The sequence below is a fragment of the Suillus discolor genome (genome assembly GCF_016758755.1).
Source record: "Suillus discolor strain FC423 chromosome Unknown F5147scaffold_30, whole genome shotgun sequence".
NCBI lineage: Eukaryota > Fungi > Basidiomycota > Agaricomycetes > Boletales > Suillaceae > Suillus > Suillus discolor.
In genome coordinates, this window is record NW_024541277.1 from 444942 (window position 1) to 461591 (window position 16650).

Consider the following 16650-nt stretch of genomic DNA (forward strand, 5'->3'; position numbering starts at 1 on the left):
GCGCGATCGAGGGGCGAGGAGATATAGATAAAATGGTGTAAATGTGTGATAAAATAGAGGGGCGGCGGAAAACGCGAATGGTGGGCGAACGACGGAGCGGATCGGGGCGGCGATGGGCGCGAATGAAAGCCATGAATGAGGGCTTCAAAACGGGTATAGGGTCGATGGGGTTCCAATGCGAAATGGGCTGGTGAAAGTGCGACAAAGTGCGGAGGTGCAAGAGGGAGGAGGAGGAAGGGGTACGGTGCAGGGCAACAAGGGCTGGTCCTATCAAGAAGCAGATTGGGGCAATGGACAGAGCCACTGAAGGATGGTAAATGGCCAAAAGAGCTAAAAGAGACAGGCCTTTGAGCACCCAGAAAACCCTTATCTCCCCTCAACTTCTCAAAAACACCAAAAACTCGATAACTCCACAACTACTGCTCCAAATTCGATGAGCGAGGGCTCAAAATGACCGGACGGACGTGGGGAATACGACCCTAAGTTTGCGAGAGATCCGCTCGAAAAACGCGTGAGAAAAACGCTTATCAATGCGCTGGGGAGGAGGACAAGATGCTGAAAACTTGGGAATATGGGAGAAGCTGATAAGGAATGACTGTGGTAGGATAATAGGCGAATTTGGGGGATGATTGGAGAGCTGGAAGAGCCTAGAAACACAAGAAACCCTCGCGGTGGGCTCCAGTTGAAGGTACAACAATTCAGATGGTGAGTCTGAACAATGTTGGGTCTTGCAGAACCTAGCTGCTATTCGACCCTAAAGGGTTTCTGGACCAGGCTCAAGGCTCAGAGAAGAGGAAATATGATAGAAACTTGCTGAATACTCAGACTCATAGTAGAACTGGTGAAAAGGTAACTTGATTATGTAAGCTACAAAAGTGCAAACATAACACTAAGGTAAAAACAGTCTCTGCAAGCCCAGCCAGAAATGAATCCCTACAACGGGACATGGTACGGAGGATCAGAACTGTATACAGGCCTCGGAAATGGATGGACGACCTTCGGACAACTCGGATGAATGCGCGGAACTCTCGGAAGGTAAACGGAGTGTCGAGGAATATGTGTGTGGGATACCCTTGGAATTGGCAGGATACAAGCCCAATGCCGATCCGAGTGCTACACCGAACTAGAAAGGAAACAGTGGAGGACTACCAGAGGTAGAGGCAGAGGTGGTAAGTCAATAGGAGTCGATCCTAAGACTATTGGAGACAACGAGAAGAGACTCAAGTCAGACAGAGGAGGGAATGAGCAGGATCTAAGATAATATTCAAACTAAGGAAATACAGAGACTTTACAGGGTTTATATACTATGAAGGACATAATGGAGAATCAGTCAGTACAGTGCAAGGCTATGTGAGGCTATGGATGGAGCATGTGGAACACCTAACACTAGTGTATCGGAACTTAATAAAATGAAGATGGAAATGAATAAGGGACAGAAAATAAAGCACACTAACTGAGAAGGGAAATACTAAAGGGAAAAGGCATGGAAGATAGAAGCTAACCGGATCTGGAAGCACGGAAGTCTGGAGATGATTGCATGATAGGTCCGGGTCCAGAATGCGGTGTAGGGATTCATTTCTGGCTGGGCTTGCAGAGACTGTTTTTACCTTAGTGTTATGTTTGCACTTTTGTAGCTTACATAATCAAGTTACCTTTTCACCAGTTACCAGTATGAGTCTGAGTATTCAGCAAGTTTCTATCATATTTCCTCTTCTCTGAGCCTTGAGCCTGGTCCAGAAACCCTTTAGGGTCGCATAGCAGCTAGGTTCTGCAAGACCCAACATTGTTCAGACTCACCATCTGAATTGTTGTACCTTCAGCGGGATATGACAAAGGCCCTTCACAAGGAAATCATCAAGAAAGCTAAAGCTACTGAAGTGCGTGTCAAGGAAATTCTCAAGATATGTACTTCTATTATCTTATGAGCCCCAAGTCCTTATGTTGTGGGGCAGGATATACCTGGTGAAGTCTCATTTACCTTTGATACTTGGACTTCTGACCTGGGCGACCCTTTTATTTTGGTAACCAGTGTAAAGAGTTGATTCTGTGTAGGCTCTACAAAGTGTTACCTTCAGAACTCAATGTGCAAGTGATATGCTCGTCCCAAAGAGACTGCCTATAGAAATGCTCCTTGATATAATGCAAGGGATATCTTGTTAAGATCAAAGATGAGAGAAGGGAAAGCTACCAAGACTGTGCTTGATGTTCCAAGAATGTGTCCGAAGTACCAAAGTACTTGTCCAAAGTGGTCCAAGGGTGGTCCGACGTCAAGAAATGAAGGTCTGAGGTTGCATGAAGCATCCAAAGAGCTTCTGATGAACAGCGAGTGTTCCGAGAGAAGTACGGCGGGTGTATTGAAGTATAAGACTTGTGAAGTATAACTAGGCAAAGTCTATCGAAAGAACTTAGAGACAGCGAGATGTGAAATGGCAGTGGTCAGGCCAAACAATCATTCCAAATGAACAAAGATCGATTGCGTGAAGTACGACTATCTGAAAGTGACTCTACTGACTATGACTCGTAGCAGGGAAAGTGAAGTGAAGTGCGAGTAGCTAGTGAGGCAGATTATATCCTACAGCGTGAAAGTCTGGAAACTGCATAGGCGAAAACAGTAGCGAGATAAGCCATCCAAAATGTAATAAGGCTCGAGGCAAGCCACTACAGAGATATGCGTGTAATAGCGCATGAGGCGCGCAGCTATACATATTAACCAATGATTTCGACAGGCCGACAACATATGTGCCCCTAAGACATAATCAATAACAGATGAACAAGTGGAAAACGCACCAGCAAAGTCAGATGGACACAGATGGGACATGGTACGGAGGATCAGAAGTGTATACAGGCCTCAGAAGGGGACGGACAACCTTTGGATGACTCAGATGAATGCACAGAACTCTCAGAAGGTAAGAGGAGTGTCGAGGAGTATAATGTGAGATACCTATGAGTTTGACAGGATACGAGCCCAACACCAACCTGAGTGCTACACCAAGATAGATGGAGAGACCTATCGACATTTGTCAATCTGTACAGACCCGCTTAGCACGTGGCAGCACATTCATGCTTGTATTATTCAGATAACCCTAGTCATAACAAGAAATGACAAAATGCAGATAAAATGTGCCTTGAGAATTCACTTCTGAATAAGTTCATTGGAAGTTAACCTCACTGGTCTTAGCCAAGCAGTTGATACAACACAATCTAAATCTGTCTGTGTGGGTTCAAAACCTATCAAAGATCAAATTGCCAAGTGATTATCAGAGTTAAAATCTGTTTGTCCTGGACTGTGTGGGTTTAAAACCTGCCAATGATAAGATTCATTTTCTATGAAAATGCACCTTGACACATGCTCATGGTCGGTTTGCTTAAAAGCTCATCAAAGTTGTGTTTAGCCAAGTGGTTGTCATAACAGAATCAAAATCTGTTTCCATTGGAATGCAACAGGTTTGAAACCTGTTGAATGTTGCATTTTTTCTATTAGAACATTCCTTGAATACTTGCTGATGGATGGTATCTTAGACACTCATCTTTATTGGTCTTAGTCAAGGTCAAGTTGTCATTAGAGTCAAAATCTGTTTTTCTTGGACTTTGTGGGTTTCAAACCTGCCAATGATAACATTTTTATTCCATGAAATCACGCCTTGACATTGACTCATGTGTACTTGACTGAGTGCCATCTCACTGGTCTTAGCCAAGTAGACATTGAAACAAAGTCAAAATCTGTTAGAAGGATAATGATGTATAAACTGAGCCTGAAAGTGAGTTGTAAATATGTATCCTATGAGCCTACAAAGATACAAGTCTCTACAGTAGAATGATTTGTCTTTGCCAGCTGATAGCTGGGGCACAAGGTTAACCTAGAGTTTAGTCTATGAGCAAATTAGGTGAGGTGATGCATGCTTCTTGCTTCCGCCCACCTCGTGTTCAAACCTTTCTCATCTTTAGTACTCGACTCTGGTCTCAGTTTTTGCAATCCTATTCTAAAAGAATAATCAATGGAGATTGTAATGAAGCCATAAGACCTGATTTTATTGATTTGAACCTGTTGGGGTAGCACTTGCCATCTTTGCCTACTTGCAGCAGAATATATCTGATTGCAATGCATGATGTGTCTACCACTAGGATGATTTTGTGGCTGCTTTCATAGTCTATCCACCAAAGCATGAGTAAATCTATGATGGAGTCCTTGAGCATTTGCATCACTTGACACTGCTCTTTGCCGAACTCGGATTGTACATCTTTTTTGGTCAAATTAATCAGCAGGCGCACAATGCACAAGAGGTTATAGATGAAAATGTGCAAGACACTGCATGTGTGACTGATTTTTTGGCTCTGGCCAATTACAGATCTTTTGTACCTTATATTCATCAGGCATGTGCCCTTTGAAAGTGTACTTGTGGCTGACAATAGTTGCTGATGGTGCAGCTAGTACAAACTTGGTTGTGGATACCATTGCACCTATGTTTTCTAAGCACTGCAAGATGCAGTGGATCAAAATGCAGTATTCCCATACATCAAGATGCTCATCGACATGCATCAACAAAGCCTTGTGGATGAAATATAGAACACACATTTGTACCACATGGCAGCGGGATGAAAGCTATAGAAACCCTAAAGCATGATTTGAGGCATTTGTGCTCAGGATGCAGAGCTATGTTACATGGAGCCCAGAGATGTTCTTAGACACAGAAAAGTGCATCCACAAACAACATACAAAGCAGATGTTTGGGAGCGGAAGATACAACATGAAAGTACACACGAGTCAATGTCAAGATGTGTTCACCCAGGAAAAAACACATATATCATTCATGAGGAAATGTCAAGGTCTGATTTCATAAAAGAAAAATGTTATTATTGGCAGGTTCCAAACCTGCGCAGTACAAGAGAAACAGATTTTGACTCTAATGTTCACTTGTAGATTTTATCTTTAGCAGGTTTTGAACCCACAGAAACAGATTTAGATTCTGTTGTATTAACTGCTTAGCTATAAGACCAGTTGGATGCACTCCCAATGAGCCCATTCAGAAGTGAATCCTCAAGGTACATTTATCTGCATTTTGTCAATTCTAATATTAATTTCTAACATCCTCCTTGAGTGCAATCATATGTGATCCTTTCATTGTCGGTTGTCATTCATGACCCAGTTGTTAATTCAAAAGACATCACAAACATCATTGGCCCACTGTGGTGGTCTGCCATCAGCACTTTTTCAGAGCAATTGCTAAATAAACAGGCCTAAGAATCAATTATGGTGATCATACTATTGAAAGAACTGCCTTAAGGATTCACTTGTGAATGGATCCATTGGAAGTGCATCTCACTGGCCTTAGCCAAGCAGTTGATACAACAGAATCTAAATCTGTCTGCATGGGTTCAAAACCTGCTAAAGATGATATTGTCAAGTGATCACCAGAGTCAAAATCTGTTTCTCTTAGAATGCGTGGGTTGGAAACCTGCCAATGATAAAATATATTTTCTATGAAAACACATCTTGACAATTGTCTCATGAATGATTTTCTCAAAAACTTATCTCAACTGATGTTAGCCATGTCTTGCTGCAATGGATTCAAAATCTGTTGAGTGATGCATTTTTTGTATTATATTAGAACATGAACATGTCTTGAATATCTGCTCATAGACAGCATCTCAAATAATGATCTTCATTGGTCTTAGTCGAGTTGTCACCAGAGTCAAAATCTGTTTCTCTTGAACTGTGCAGGTTTGAAACCTACCAATGTCAACATTTTTTTTTTAATTCTATGAAATCACACCTTCACATTTCCCACATGAATCTTAAAATGAATCAGAAGGCCTCAATTTTCTGGGTGGCATTATGACTTTCTTGCAAAAAAAACCAATGAGGATTCACTTATGAATGGGTCCATTGAGGGTGCACCTAACTGGTCTTAGCCGAGCAGTTAATACAACAGAATCTAAATCTGTCTGCGTAGGTTCAAAACCTGCTAAACATGTCATTGTCAAGTGATCACCAAGATGAAATTGCAAGTGATCACCAGACTCTAAATATGTTTCTCTTGAACAGCACAGGTTTGAAACCTGTCTTTTATTTTTATTTTTATTCTATGAAAGCACACCTTAACATATGCTTATGGTCAGTCAGCTTGTCAGCTAATCAGAGGCAGGTTTGAGCAGGATAAAATAAAATCACTTCTGAATGTATTTATTGGGAGGGCATCTAACTGGTCTTAGCCAAGCGGTTAAATACAACAGAATATAAATCTGTCTGCATGGGTTCAAACCTGCTAAAGATATCATTATCAAGTGATAATCAGAGTCAAAATCTGTTTCTCTTGGACCATGCAGGTTTGAAACCTACCAGTTGCAACATTTGTTTTCTATGAAAACACACCTTGAAATATGCTCATGGTTGGTTTGCTTGCAAGCTAATCAAAGTTGTGTTTGGCCAAGTGGTTGTCAAGACAGAATCAAAATCTGTGTCTATTGGAATGCAACAGGTTTGAAACCCATTGAATGTCACATTTTTTTTCTATGAGAACACTTCATTGTTGCTAGTTCAGGAGTTATCAAAGTCAAAATCTGATTTTCCTGTACCAAGCAGGTCAAAAACATGTATCACTCAGCATATTTCAAACATGCACGGTTCAAAAGAAACAGACTTCAATTCTGTTGCAACAACTGCTTGGCTAAGGATAATCAGATTTTAAATCTATTGCGGCAATGACATGGCTGAGACCATTTAAGATGAGTTTTTGATAAAACCATTCACAAGGAAATGTCAAGGTGTGATTTCATAGAAGAAAAATATCATCATCAGAGTGGGTTTCAAATCTGCAAAGTCCAAGAGACACAGATTTTAACTCTGGTGATCACTTGACAATATCATCTTTAGCAGGTTTTGAACCCATGCAGACAGATTTAGATTCTGTTGTATCAACTGCTTGGCTAAGGCCAGTGAGATGCACTTCCAATGGATCCATTCACAAGTGAATCCTTAAGGCAGTTCTTTCAATAGTATGATCACCATAATTGATTCTTAGGCCTGTTTATTTAGCAATTGCTCTGAAAAAGTGCTGATGGCAGACCACCACAGTGGGCCAATGATGTTTGTGATGTCTTTTGAATTAACAACTGGGTCATGAATGACAACCGACAATGAAAGGATCACATATGATTGCACTCAAGGAGGATGTTAGAAATTAATATTAGAATTGACAAAATGCAGATAAATGTACCTTGAGGATTCACTTCTGAATGGGCTCATTGGGAGTGCATCCAACTGGTCTTATAGCTAAGCAGTTAATACAACAGAATCTAAATCTGTTTCTGTGGGTTCAAAACCTGCTAAAGATAAAATCTACAAGTGAACATTAGAGTCAAAATCTGTTTCTCTTGTACTGCGCAGGTTTGGAACCTGCCAATAATAACATTTTTCTTTTATGAAATCAGACCTTGACATTTCCTCATGAATGATATATGTGTTTTTTCCTGGGTGAACACATCTTGACATTGACTCGTGTGTACTTTCATGTTGTATCTTCCGCTCCCAAACATCTGCTTTGTATGTTGTTTGTGGATGCACTTTTCTGTGTCTAAGAACATCTCTGGGCTCCATGTAACATAGCTCTGCATCCTGAGCACAAATGCCTCAAATCATGCTTTAGGGTTTCTATAGCTTTCATCCCGCTGCCATGTGGTACAAATGTGTGTTCTATATTTCATCCACAAGGCTTTGTTGATGCATGTCGATGAGCATCTTGATGTATGGGAATACTGCATTTTGATCCACTGCATCTTGCAGTGCTTAGAAAACATAGGTGCAATGGTATCCACAACCAAGTTTGTACTAGCTGCACCATCAGCAACTATTGTCAGCCACAAGTACACTTTCAAAGGGCACATGCCTGATGAATATAAGGTACAAAAGATCTGTAATTGGCCAGAGCCAAAAAATCAGTCACACATGCAGTGTCTTGCACATTTTCATCTATAACCTCTTGTGCATTGTGCGCCTGCTGATTAATTTGACCAAAAAAGATGTACAATCCGAGTTCGGCAAAGAGCAGTGTCAAGTGATGCAAATGCTCAAGGACTCCATCATAGATTTACTCATGCTTTGGTGGATAGACTATGAAAGCAGCCACAAAATCATCCTAGTGGTAGACACATCATGCATTGCAATCAGATATATTCTGCTGCAAGTAGGCAAAGATGGCAAGTGCTACCCCAACAGGTTCAAATCAATTGCACTGAATGCAGTAGAGAACCATTATTCACAAGGAAAGCTTGAACTTTATGGCTTATATTGTGCATTGCACATCCGATGCATCCAGCACCTTGGTGCTGGTGTGCAACTCAAAGATTGAATATGAGTTAAGCAAGAAGATGAAGCTGCAATACTTAGGACCTATGATTGTAGTGCACCATACAAAAGGAGGCTCATATCTGCTGGCTGAGTTGGATGGTGTTATTTCCAAACTGCACTATGCGGCATTCTGCATCATCTCTTATCATCCGCACAGCAATGAGTGTATCATGGTGACCAGCATCACTGGTAAAGATAACAAAGATATTGAAGAACCTGACAAAGATGAACCTGAGGACATGCAAGATGCATAGCATGCAACCACTTCCCACATATCACCTGACACTCTACCTTTATATTCCACTCTCCATATCACACAACAAAACAAAAGTACATTAGCATCAACAAGCAATTCTAATCCAAAGTATTCTAACCAATGCTATCTACTCCCTAATGATCTTGCCAAGGTCCTTCTTCCATGACCTCCAATTGTGCGACAGCAAGTAAAGGCAGTTGCTCATATGAAGCAACTCTGATTCTTGTGTCTGGGAGTGCTGATGCATGTCAATCAGTGTCTCTTGGTACTTATTATTCTATTTTTGGAGCTCAGTCTTCTTGAGCCAGAGCTGCGCAGTTTTAGTGTGTGCTTTGTCCAACTGGGCCTCAATGTTGAGGCAAGAGCACTTAAGCTTGGGTGTAGGATAAGAAGCAAGCGGCCTCTTTGTGCACTGGACCATGATAGTCCTAGGACTGTCAGTGACCTCCCCACCAGTAGTCCCATCTGTCATAATCTCTACCTCTGATTTACCAGCGTCTAGCAAAGTGACAGTAAAGGCAGTGACAGTAGGCACAGTGGATTGTGCAGAGGCCAGCACCTTACACTTCAGTGCAGCTGGTGTGTGTTCCTTATTCTTTGCAGCGACTACTCATCATGCATTAGCTAAATCAACCATCAAGAAACAGTGCAGATTTACCAAATGAACAAGCTTTCCTGGCCTTGATGCAAGGGTTGCACCTTGCATTCGGCTTTCCGACACAGTTAGCTCCAGATGCAGCATACTGCTTATATTCTTTGGCCGCCTTCTCAGTGGAAGATGTGGTCATGTGTCCACCCAAGTGCTATAATCAATATGTCAGTACAACTGAACCCCAAACAAAGAGTCAGCTTACCAGCTATCCCATATCCTCCAATACAGTTGAAGTGGGTTTTGCTTTCTTCTTGCTCTTTTTGGTGGGCACAGGACATGTAGTCACAATGGTTTCTTTGGCCTTTTTCTTTTATGCCTTGACAACTTTCATAAGCATCTTAGCGGTGGTCATTGCCTTGGCCAACTCCACAGCATCTGAGTCGCTGAGTGAGATGCGACCATAAACATATGTTAAGGTGTGCTTTCATAGAATATGAAATAAAAATATTATTATCAGCAGGTTTCAAACCTGCACAGTCCAAGAGAAACAGATTTTGACTCTGACAATCACTTGGCAATTTCATTGTTAGCAGGTTTTGAACCCACACAGACAGATTTTGATTCTGTTGTATCAACTGCTTGGCTAAGACCAGTTATATGCACTCCCAATGAACTCATTCAGAAGTGACTTACATACTTTTGCGAGCAAATATTCAAGGCATGTTCTGACAGAAAAAATGTGACATTCAATAGGTTTCAAACCCAAGTGCATGAATTCACTGGATGCTGAGCTTTTATATTTTTGTACTTACATCAGGAAATGTCAGGGTGTAATTGCATAGAATAAAAATATTACCATTGGCAGGTTTGAAACCTGCAAAGTACAAGAGAAACTGAATTTGACTCTAATGATAACTTGACTTGACTAAGGCTAATGAAGATCTATGTCTAAGATACTGTCTATGAGCAGATATTCAAGGCATGTTCTTATGAAAAAAATGTGACATTTAATAGGTTTCAAACCTGTTGTGCTCCAATAGAAACAAATTTTGATTCTGTCAGGACAACAACTTGCCTAAAACATAACTCTGATGAGCTTGTAAGCAAATCGACCATGAGCATGTATCAAGGTGCAGTTTTATAAAAAATGAATTTTATCATTGGCAGGTTTCAAACCTGCACATTCCAAGAGAAACACATTTTGACTCTGATAATCACTAGCAGTTTTATCTTTAGCAGGTTTTGAACCCACACACAGATTTGAAACAGATTTGGATTCTGTTGCAGCAACTGTTTGACTAACACCAGTTAGATCCATCCTTAAAGAAAACATTCAGAAGTGAATCTGCAAGGCAGGTGTAGGTATACAACACAGATTGGGGCTATACATGTTACGCTGACTGTCGGTCGGCGTGTGCGAACTAGGATAGGTCTTCTCAGCGACGACTCGAGTGAGTCTACTGAAGCTGAGCATGGTCTAGCCTTGACGGAACGTCAAGGATTCCTCTGGCGATCTCGGTAAGACGGCACTCGTCGAGATGCAGGGCTAGCGGATACGTGCTAAGTCGTATGGGGGCGACTTAGAAGTGCGGTCTCACACAAGGAAGCTGGTAAGCTTAGATGAGCAAGTTCTGGGGATGAACCTAGTAGATTAAAGTAAAGTCTAAGTACAATAATCTGTGTCTACTTATAGGGAAGTACTACAAGTATTCTAGCTCAGTCTGTAATCAATAGTATATCGTAAATCTATGACAGCAAGACATGAGGTTCAGATAAGATACATGAGGCTTAACCTCTGATCAAGCATGCTGCGCCAAGGGCAGCTGCGCATAGGTACAGGAAGCGCCAAGCGCGCTCCGGATCTTCATGAAGTGACATGCGGTATGCATGCGCTGATCTAGGGTGACCATGAGGCGTACAGCCTCCATGGAACAGGTACAAGGCCGTCTAGGCCAGGGGCGGGGTCATAGCACCAGGGGCGGGGTCACAGTGGTCCAGACCACTGTCTTTCTAGGCGCGGGCGGCGCACCGCCGCGCGAGGAGTCTAGCAGAGCGGGGGCAGGCGTAGGGAGAGCTGGGGCTCTAGTAGGTGTTACAGATCCCTGTAACAATACAAAGATGGCTCCAAACTGATATCTTTATGTTGTGGTCTTGCACTGCCTAGTCTGCTATACTTGGTGAGACAAGTGCATTCAACCCAGGGGTCTGCGGTCTGGGAATAGTTTTGGGGGTCAGTGAGTAATGTGGGGTCAATAATCCGAGCGCAGGAAACAATGTCTGAAGGTATAATTATGATGTCTGATGCAAAAGCATCAGATCCGATGTATCAGAAACTAATCGTGAGCGTCAGGAAAGCGAGTGGTATGCACAATAATAATGATGATGGATATGGATGGTGAAGGAACAATGATATTCACAATGTCAACTAAGAACTACAAAATATCAGGTTTGACCCCTAAGCATTGGAGAACAACTCTTCTCTACTCGGATGAAGATGATGCTATGGGGAGTCCAATATTTATGTAGATACATAGAAATCAGGAACCCTATCAGTGAAAGTAGTAGCACAATATTTCAGGTCCGATGTCCTATGTAATAAGACATGATGTACTGTGGACTATGGGAATACATGTAATAACATGGTCGACAATGTTAGGGATGTGAAAACAAGTAACTATGCACCTAGTGGGGCTAGTACAATGAGACTGGACATAGGTAGGATGAGTGCGTACAATATCTGATGGGCCGATGTGAAACCCTATACAATGTCCAATGTCCAATGTTTTTGGGTTTGGTGCATATTGAGTCGCATATGATAGGGAATGATTTGGGTAATGATTAGCATTTCAACATGCATCAGAAAATAGACCTCTACAAGGCCACAAAGACTCCAAGTCCTACACAGGTCTACCATTCCCTGTCACTCGCAATGTTTTCCCTCAGCTGAACAGATGAATTAAATACAGACTGCCATACAGCACTTTCAAAAAGCGAGAGGAGCAGAACATGATGATGAAAGATCTCAAATACAGTGCACTTCAACCTTATATATAAGTGAATAATGACTGGATGGCTCTTTTGAATCTCAGTCTTGACAGATGTGTATTCTTCCTCATTCCCCAGATCATTAGGATCGAACTTGAAAGTTTGATGTGTAATCTGCTCTTTTTCTTCAACCAAGTCAAGATCTTTGGAGAGAATTAAATTGACTTTGGTCATATATTGAACTTTGTGTCAAAGATACTTGCATTGCCTCTGGTAATTTTTAGAGGAAAAAAGCAGAATAAAAGAATCAACAGTGACCATGCTATTGAAAGAACTGTTACAGTCAACTATAACATATGCATGAGTCCCCACTCTGCTAGACTCACTGACGCAGCGGAACACTGCCAGAACCTAGAATGATAGCAGTCTGGACCCGCTATGATACCACCATGGCCTAGAAGGCCCTGTTTCTGATTTCCAGAGGCTGTTCACCTTATGTGCACCTAGACCAGTGCATGTTGCCTCATGCTGCCTCATGTTTGATCAGAGGTTAAGCCTCATGTATCTTATCTGACCTCATGGACCAACTCATGTACCATTATCTCTGACTCACCATGACTCGCATATATCCCCAGATACAAGCTGAGCCCGAACTCTTATGTACAGACATATATAAGTAGACAGATCACTGTTGTATTTCTTCACTTTGATCTACTAGGTTTTCCCCAGAACTAGTTTGTCTAATCAACTAGCTTTCCTTGAAACCCTTGATTGCACTTCTAAGTCGCTCCCTGCACCTTAGCTGTATTCTTGCTAGCCCTTCATCTTGACAAGGCCCTTGAACCTTACCGATGTAAAGAGTTGATTCTGTGTAAACTCTACAAAGTGTTACCTTCAGAACTCAATGTGCAAGTGATATGCTCGTCCCAAAGAGACTGCCTATAGAAATGCTCCTTGATATAATGCAAGGGATATCTTGTTAAGATCAAAGATGAGAGAAGGGAAAGCTACCAAGACTGTGCTTGATGTTCCAAGAATGTGTCCGAAGTACCAAAGTACTTGTCCAAAGTGGTCTAAGGGTGGTACCTTGTGGCTGGACATTTTCTCATGGTCATCTCACCAACATCTAGCCACAAACTTCTGAAGAAAATCAAGGTAGCACCGAAACACTCAGAAATAGAGGGTAAGACAATAGATTTGGATGCCTTAGATGCTAGCTTAGAGGAGGTTAATTATGAGGGAGCAGATGAATGTGAGGATGGGGATGATGAGGATGATGACTTTGGAGTTGGTAACTCAATTAGAAAGGCTCTTACACTCATGAAGCAGGTTTGTCTCGACTTGCATCTGGCTTATATTCTACTAACTCTCAATTATAGATTTGTACTTTACCTCAGGCCTGTGCATTCTTTGCCCAGTTATGTAAGCAGGCAGATGTCTCTGTCCTAGAGCTTACACAGTGGATACAAACTCGGTGGGCTTCTATGCACAGTTTCATTACACAGATGTTGTTACTTCAGAAGGTTTGTTTCTCATATCATATGCATATGTTGCACATCTATGAGCTCATTAATCTTTCTAGGGTGTCAATCTTTTTGTCGAGCTTGCAGATGACAGCGAGGATGTCCCTAGCCTCAAAGGCAGCAGATGTTATGCTGACTTTTGCCTCAACAAAAAGGACTAGGAGAAAATGAAATTGGTGCATGAAGTTCTTCAGGTATGTATATTTAGTTTGATTTCATTTATTTGTGCGCTAATATTTTAGTGGGACCCAGCAAGTGCCACAAAAACCTTTTCCAATTCTTCTGATCCTTGCATCTGGCGCACAATTCCTGTCCTCAAGTTTTTGCAAAAGTCCTAGGAAAATATGGCTGCTCTTTCTTGATTTTCACAAGTTCATGATGCTATTCACAAGGGATTGAACAATGTCACAAAGTGGTATGACAAAACAAAAGATACTAATGCATACTTTATCTGTCTTGGTATTTTTTTGTATTTATTGTCTTATTACAACACTAATGACTTGATTTGCAGCACTTAATCCTAATGTCAAGGTCACATACTCTGAGTATCAGTGGAATGAAGAATCATTCAAAGTCAGCCTCAAAAATCTCGAACACATTGTATGTATAACATTTGTTGATCATTAAATATTTACTAACATGTTTCAATAGTTTGACAAGTACTATACTATCCCTTCCATCTCAGCTCCTGCAGATGCAGACATTGAACAAGCCCCACCTGGTCAAGCCCAATATGGTTGTTCCTGGGTCTTTGCTGCTGTCCTAGCATGTCAAGTATCTGATTGCACCTAGCTTAGGCCTCATGCTGAACTTACAGCATACCTCCAGAGTCCTCTTGAGCAGATGGAAGACATTATAGGTTGGTGGGGTGTAAGTTTTTGTTGTTGTTGTGAGTCCATTTGTATCTAACCTAGCTTGATTACTGCAGCATCACCAGTCATTATATGTGACACTTTCACGCATGGCTAGGGATTATCTGGCTATCCAGGGTAGTAGTACTGCATTGGAGCATGCATTCTCGAGTGGTGGCCCAACTAGCATGAAGTGATACAATCCTCTCAAGAAGGATGTATTTGAGAGCTTGCAGCTGCTGAAGAGTGCATATCACAACGGACACTTCTCAGCTGCTAGTGATACTAAACAATATCTAAATTCATTAATTGCTGTACTCCATGATGAAGATGACGAAGAGTTGATCTAATGTAGTACTAGTTTACCTACTTTTGTCCCTAGCTATGTTTGCAAGAAATGTTTTGTATCTTTTTGTTGGTCCGGTTCTCAGTTCAAACTCTTGCTGAACCAGAACTGGACCATTATTAGACTGAACTGAAGGTCTGGTCCACAGTTCTCTGAATTTCCTGGAGAACTGGACCAAACTGGACTTTTCCATCACTAAGTTCAAAGCACAACTTGCACTATTATCTTTTTCTATACTTGAGAGATAATTGCATTTGATCCAGGGGTCTGTGGTCTGGAAATAGTCTTGGGGGTCAATCCCAGTGAAAACTGGACAGTGTGGGAATGTGTGAGAGCATGCCACATTGTGCACCACAAGCTGAAACTACCTTTGCATAATCTCGACAAGAAATTCAGACAAATATATGATGCAAAAGGAGTCCATATTGTGTGTTGTCGTGCAAGAGTCGTTCAAGTTGTTTCTACACAATGTGGCACTCCCTTGCATTCCTTATAAGCAGTTTATATCATATTGCTTCAAGTTGCTATCATTACTATTAATAGTACAAATACAAATATGGTGCATTGGAATGGTATGAAATGAAAGCAGTCAAAACAGTGCATGAAAACAATGGAACAAAAGCAGTAAAGCAGTCTAAGTAGCATGCAACATGTGCATTCAATGCATTGAGTGCAAGGTACCATTGATGACTGCCCCGACTGTATTTTTGATCCAGATATTTGAGGAAACATGAGTAAAGATTTGGATCAATACTGGAAATACAACCTGCAGCACTTTCAAAGCTCAAATTAACAGACTCTGATAAAAAAAGTGGGTTGTTGTGCTTGAAGTCTAATCATCACAACAACTCATTAACTCCCAGGAAATGCATCCAGGGGGAAGAATCAGAAGAAAGCAGCAGAGAAGGCGAAGGTTTAAGCTCCAAAGAAGAAGAAATCTAACCCAAACAAAAAAGTAAAAGGATCTTCCAAACAACCTTCTGCCAGCTTCAAGAGCAAGAAAGGGAAAGAGAAGTGGTCCAGAAAGTAAAAGATACTTTAAAATATGTCAATTGCAGTAATCTGCTTACATATTCCGACTCTATACCTAACATCCCCACTAGGATTGCAATCAACCTACTTATCAAGATAGCCCCTCCAGAAGTAAAGAGGGCAGCCAAGATATATCATGATGTGCATATCAGACCTGGTGTAATGTTGGATACCTCAATTTGTAGGATGTTTGGTGTAGGACTACAATATATGCTATTTTGTCCATATGATGATGGACTTATTATCAATGCATACAATGACTTCTGTAAATGTCTTCGATAGAAAGTGTATTTTATAAGAGAAATGGTGCATGGCAAACTTGATGAAGTTCCTACTGATTATAACCCAGACTACAATTTAAAACTTCCTAGACAAAAGGAAGCTGATAAATTGGATTCATACATTGAGCATGGTCTTGCTAAAGGAAAGGAATTTGTGGAACAACATATATCCACTTCCAGGGCCTTAAGTGGGATTTTTAAATCTAATTGATCTCAAATTTTAGATCTGATTAAACTTAAAGCAATGCTTACCGCTTGCAATTACATGGTAACCATGACAGACAAAAATCTTGGATGTGCAATCATCACGAGACAATGGTTCACAGACAGATGCAAGGCATGCTTAGGCGACAGGAATAGCTATGAAATCATAGATCCTACAGAACACCAACTCATCCTTGATGAAACAGTAGCAAAGATTCGCAAGCTTTCTAAACTAG